We start from the raw sequence: 6,703 nt of genomic DNA on the forward strand, positions 1-6,703 counted from the left end.
CAGGAAAGAAACAAAAATAAAGTCGATTGCCTCGATCGCACCATCTGAAAGAATAAGGAACATGCCAGCAAAACAAAAAAAGCTCACAGGAACACACAGAACCGGCAGAAATTCTGGTCTAAAGGTTGTCAAACTCTAGACTCCATCAGTCTGTCGTGTGCAGATGATCGAGCTTGAAGGGGGACACTGCGGCAGGTCAAGGACACAGAGGTCAGAGTGGGAGAAAGGTGGCGAGTTTAAAATAAGGAGTGACAGGAAGCTCAGGGTCAAGCTTGCAGAGTGAATAAAAGTGTTCCGCAGACCTGTCGCCATCGTGTCTGCCCAGCAAAGAAAGAGGGGGACGTGATCATGAACGGGGTATTCTAACCTGAAAGGGGTGGACGTTAAATGGTTCCTTTGAGGGTTTGGGGTCCTGAATGGCGAGAAGGGAGGAGGTGCCATAAGCAAGAGATGGGATGTTAGGGGTGGCTGGAGGGTGGGCTCGGCTGTTGAAGGGGAGGGGGAACGTTCCCTTCCGAGTGTGGAATGGGGACGGCAGAGAAAAATGCACTTGCTGGAGCCGCCGAGCCCATAGCTCGTAGTGAACATTAGTCGATAGCCTATCTCAATGGAGAAAGGGAAGAGACAGTTGTGGGCCAGGCCTCAGTGAATTGTAAATTCGGGCCGTGCTGTCGGTTCAGAGAGTTTGGATATTCATATTGAAGAAGAAACGGTTAGGGCCAGGACACTGAAGTAAGGTACAGAATCAGTAGAGTAACGGCCTGTACAAGAGGAGCAAAAAAATAGACACAGGATGGAGTTTAGTTGATCAGAAACAGGCTGAAATAACAGGTCGACCAGGGCAAAATTGTTCTGGATTTTGGGAAGGAGGTGGAAGTGGGTTGTTCAGGGTAGGAGGGACGGTGAGGTTGCGGAGGGGACATCTCTTAGAGGTACAAGGTCAATGATAGAATCCCTACAGTGCAGACTATTCAGCCCATCGAATCTGCACCGACCCTCTGAAAGAGCACCAGACTTAGTAGGCCCACTCCCCCACCATCCAACCATCACTGGACACTAAGGGGCAATTTGGCATGGCCAATCCACCAAACCTGCACATCTTTGGACTGAGGGGGGAAACCGGAGCACCCGGAGGAAACTCACAATCACGGGGGAGAACGTGTAGACTCCACACAGACACCCACGGTCGAATCCAACCAGAATCCTTGGCGATTTGAGGCAGCCGTGCTCAGCACTGCGTCACCTCTTGATAACCTGGACATCTAGTTTGATGTTTTTTTTTAAATTTAGAGTACCCAATTATTTTTTTCCAATTGAGGGGCAATTTAGCGTGGCCAATCCGCCTACCCTGCACTTCTTTGGGTTGTGGGGGTGAGACCCACGCAGACACGGGGAGAATGTGCAAACTTTACACAGGCCGGGATTCGAACCCGGGTCCTCAGCGTCGTACTCCCAGTGCTAACCACTGCGTCATTGCCGCCCCAGTGGTTTGATATTTGATAGTGGGGTCACTGTCTAGGGTGGAGTAGGGAGGAAATGTCAGAGAGTTTGATAGACGATGGAATGCAGCAAGATGTGTAATTTCAGGAAGGAATAAGATATAGCTCTTGGAGCTAAAGGGATCAAGGGATGGGGGGGGGGGGGGGGGGCGGTGAATCAGGGTACTGAATGAATGGCGGAGCAGGCTCGAAGGGCCGAATGGGCTCCTCCTGCTTCGTTTTTCTATGTTTCTAAGATCGGAGGGAGACAGGTCAGAGCGAGTGAGTGGAGCAGTGATATCGAGGTGGCCGCTGTCACGCCCACTCCAGGGATTCGAGCTTACAACATAAGCTGATACTCCCGTGCAGTAGAGGGGGGCGCCGCAGTGTGGAAGGTGCATGTGAAAGCACCGACGGCTCTACTCGGGAGGGGAGGTCTGCTCAGAGTCCAGGCCAAGACTTATCCCGCAACCAACATAATTTAAAAGCAGCTGATCTGGTGATCACATTGCTGTCTGCGGGAGCTTGCTGTGCACACACTAGCTGTCCCCACTCCCTACATGCAACAGTGGCTATACTTGGAAAAAGTGCTCCGTTGACTGTAAATCACTTTGGATACATCGGAGGCCATTAAAAGTGCTGTGCATCTTTGGAATTCTCCAGCTCAGTTGTTGAGGACATTGATGGCTACAACCGCGAGAATTTGCAACACTAAGGGAATAATCAAGCGCTAGCGGGGATCAGATGGGACAGCGAGGTTGGTGCCAACAGGCGAAGATTGCAGTTGTACCAGCACTGCATCAGTTGGAGCAGAAGCCAGGACAGGAAGTTTTCTACATCGTCTGGGGGCTGGTTTAGCTCACTGGGCTAAATCGCTGGCTTTTAAAGCAGACCAAGGCAAGCCAGCAGCACGGTTTGATTCCCGTACCAGCCTCCCCGGACAGACGCCGGAATGTGGCGACTAGGGGGCATTTCACAGTAACTTCATTGAAGCCTACTCGTGACAATAAGCCATTTTCATTTCATTACCGCAGGAACGAACACTGGGATTAAGGGTTGAAAAACAGTTTCCTCCCACAAGTCCCGAAAGACGTGCTTGTTAGCTGAATTGGACGTTCTGAATTCTCCCTCTGTGCACCCGAACAGGCGCCGGAGTGTGGAGACTAGGGGCTTTTCACAGTAACTTCATTGCAGTGTTAATGTGAGCCTACTTGTGGCAGTAAAGATTATTAGTCAATTGGTGTGTTGAATTGGATTGACAGGTGCAATCCTCTTGGTAAGGAAAACAGAGATTGGGCAACAGGTCTCTATCGCAGACACAAACAGATCCGCCCTGCCTTATATTCTATTGAATGAGTTGCGCAATTTCCAGAATTTTCCCTTTGAAACGTCCATTATTTCTAATTCCAACATTAATTCTACAAAACTGGGTTCATGCCATTCCAGGAACAGGAGGCCGCCATTCAGCCCCTCGAGCCTGTCCTGCCATTCAGTGTGATTATGGCCGATTCTGGTTCTGTGTACGTTAGACATTAGCTAATCCTGGGCACGATTAATTTCAGATTTAAATTGATCGCTTGAGCTGGCATCCGAATCTTTGGGAGAGTTCCACATTTCTTTTGTGTGAAGAAATATTTCCTACCTTCGCTCCTCAATGGCCAGTCTCCGATTTTGAGTCTATGCCCCCTCCCCTACCCCCCTGGATTCTCCCATCAGCGATTTCAAAATCCTAAAGAGCTGAATGATGAAGAAATGAATGTTTCGATTTGCCAGATATGTCGCGTGCAGGGCTAGTACAAATAACACCGCCTTTAAGACAGGGTAATGGAAGTATTATTTTACTTAGGGCCAGAATGTCACAACACCCGGAAACAACTTTTGCTGTGTCCTGATCATTAGTGTATTTGGATGTTGAGCAAAAACATTGCCAAGTCTGTCACATTTGTCCGTACGGCTAGCGAAGCCTGTCAGAACACACATTCAGAGAAGGTAGCTTGTAACGCCCTCCATGGACACGAACCTGGAATGCTATCGGGTGACTCACTTCGAAGAACCCCAACAATGCTGCAAAAGCGGTGTACAGGTTTGGAGTGATCAGTCATCCTCGATCTCCCCAGCACCTTCCACAACCTCAGGAAATCCCCAAGTACTGTAGGGCCGGTGAAGTGCTGGCGAAGGGCAGGCGTCGCTGTAACTTAGGAAAGGCCGCACCCAATTCGCGGGCAGCAAGCGTCCACAAACAGTAATGCGACGATGTATTATAGAGCCAATGAACTGAGGGCTGAGGCATAAATACTGGCCAGGTCACTGAGGAGAACATTTCCCCCATCCCTCTCTGAAAGCGCCAACCCCCCCCCCCCCCCCCCGGACACTGCGGCGTTCCCTACCAGCCCCGGTACTGAAGTCAAGGGAATGCTGTAAATCGAGCCAAGCCGGACAGGCACAAACCGACCAGATCCTGCAACGACCCCCAGAAAAAGAGCGGCCATGCCTCGACCCACCACCCCGACAGCCATGGCCCGTCGGAGGGGGGCGTCAAAAATCTATGCGCGGTGAGCCGCGATGTGTAGTGTCGGTTGCCTGTACCCGGGGAGGAGACCAATAGCTTTTTAACGAGGAACAGAGATAAGGTAGATAGTTGACATCTTTCCCCAAAAGGTAGAGGAGACTATAACACGAGGGCACAGGTTTAAGGTGAGAAGAGAAAGATACCAGAGGGGAAATTTCTTCATGCAGAGGGCGGTGAGCGTAATAATAATAATCTTTCTCACAAGTAGGCTTACATTAACACTGCAATGAAGTTACCGTGAAAATCCCCTAGTCGCCACATTCCGGCGCCTGTTCGGGTACAGAGGGAATTCGGAATGTCCAATTCACCGAACGCTCGTCTTTCAGGACTTGTGGGAGGAAACCGGAGCACCCGGACGAAACCCACGCAGACACGGGGAGAATGTCCGCACAGAGAGTGACCCAAGCCGGGAATCGAACCCGGGTCCCTGGCGCTGTGAATGCAGTGCTACCCAACGCGCCGCCCTCCAGAACTAGTTACGGTGAGAGATACAAAACAGAGCAGAGGGGGGGAAATTTCTTCACGCAAGAGGGCGGTGAGCATCAGAAACGGATTGCCAGAAGGCAGTGGTGAAGGCGGGTACGATTTGGTGCTTGAGAAAGCAGTCAGACGTGGGCAGGGTGGGTAGAGAGGGACAAATGTTGGGCAGGGAGGGCTCGCTCAGCGATAGATCATAGAATTTACAGTGCAGAAGGAGGCCATTCGGCCCATCGAGTCTGCACCGGCTCCTGGAAAGAACACCCTACCCAAGGTCAACACCTCCACCCTATCCCCATAACCCTGTAACCCCACCCAACACTAAGGGAAATTTTGGACACTACGGGCAATTTATCACGGCCAATCCACCTAACCTGCACATCTTTGGACTGTGGGAGGAAACCGGAGCACCCGGAGGAAACCCACGCACACAGGGGGAGGATGTGCAGACTCCGCACAGACAGTGACCCAAGCCGGGAATCGAACCCGGGACCCTGGAGCTGTGAAGCGATTGTGCTATCCACAATGCTACCATGCTGCCCACTGGATAGAAACTGGGCGGCACGGATGGGCAAGGGCCGAAGGGCCCGTTTCCGCCCGGTAAACACCGATACAACTGGGTTAGGGTGAAGAAAAACACGGCAGCCGTTTCTTACCCCGATGGATGGAGAGAGTCGCGGGTAGGAGAGAGGCCGGGTCACGCCGCACGGTGGCGGCGAATCAGGACGGAGGGAGTCGCGGGTAGGAGGGGGGCCGGGTCACGCCGCACGGTGGCGGCGAATCAGGACGGAGGGAGTCGCGGGTAGGAGAGGGGCCGGGTCACGCCGCACGGTGGCGGCGAATCAGGACGGAGGGAGCCGCGGGGTAGGAGGGGGGGCCGGGTCACGCCGCACGGTGGCGGCGAATCAGGACGGAGGGAGTCGCGGGTAGGAGGGGGGCCGGGTCACGCTGCACGGTGGCGGCGAATCAGGACGGAGGGAGTCGCGGGTAGGAGGGGGGCCGGGTCACGCCGCACGTTGGCGGCGAATCAGGACGGAGGGAGTCGCGGGTAGGAGGGGGGCCGGGTCACGCCGCACGGTGGCGGCGAATCAGGACGGAGGGAGTCGCGGGTAGGAGGGGGGCCGGGTCACGCCGCACGGTGACGGCGAATCAGGACGGAGGAGACGCCGGGAGCTGCTGCGGTAGGAAAAATAAAGAAGCAGAGCGGGGTTTAACGCACCGCGAGATTACAACCGCCTCAGGTAGCCTTCCACCCCCCCCCAAAAAATGACATTTTTGTTTAAAAGAGGGAGAAAAAGACAGAAGATAAACGAATATGGGAAGTTTAAAATTGTTTTTAATATTAAGTAGCCAAAAAGGGGAATAATTAAAATGTCAGCAATACCTTTGGCTGAGGAGGTTTCTGGTGGGTGAGATTTTGAGATAATAAATGATTTTAAACGTTTTTGTTTACTTTAAAAAAAATAAAGGAGGAATTGCCGCCTCTCTCCGCCACCATTTTCTCCCCCGGGGTGGGGTCGTCGTCATTCCCACAAATTAACAACAAAAATAATTATAAACACCCGGCAAGGCTGGAAATCTTCACTCCACATCAGCCGGAGGCCGGCCACTTACCAGCGGGGACGACGGCTGATAAGTACCGGTGGGCAGGCTTTCGGCGGGTTTTCCTGCCATCGCCCTACCGGCCGCGCGACCCTCCTCCCCCGGTCGCTCTCTCACGGCAGTCCGAGGCCTCGTCCCCCAAGCCGGGACTGCCACCGCGCGGCCTAGGCCGCAAGCGCGGCGGCGTCGACGCGCCTCCGCCAGCCAGCTCGAGCCGCCCGGCTTTCACCTCACTCTCCCACTGCCGGCAGCAGGGGCGGGGGGCGGGAAACCCCGCTCGGGTATTTCCGGCGGCGGGGGGAGGGGGCGGGAATGGCCGCTCGGGTCTTTCCGGCGGGGGGGCGGGGCGCCGACCCCCCCTTCTCCGGAAGGCGAGCCGAGCGGGGCTCGGGACCCCGCCCCCTCGGCCGCAGCGCCCACCAATCAGCCGCCTCCCGGCTCCCACATCTGCATAGGGGGGGCGTGTCGGCCCCTGCGCTGGCGGACGGGTCACCCCGCGGCCGCCTCAAATCTATATAAGGCGGCGCGCAAGCCAGCCAGCCTTCAGATGCGCTTCGAGCGCACCCGGTGCGGGAGG

The sequence above is a fragment of the Scyliorhinus canicula genome, chromosome 29 (assembly GCF_902713615.1).
Source record: "Scyliorhinus canicula chromosome 29, sScyCan1.1, whole genome shotgun sequence".
Taxonomy (NCBI): Eukaryota; Metazoa; Chordata; class Chondrichthyes; order Carcharhiniformes; family Scyliorhinidae; genus Scyliorhinus; species Scyliorhinus canicula.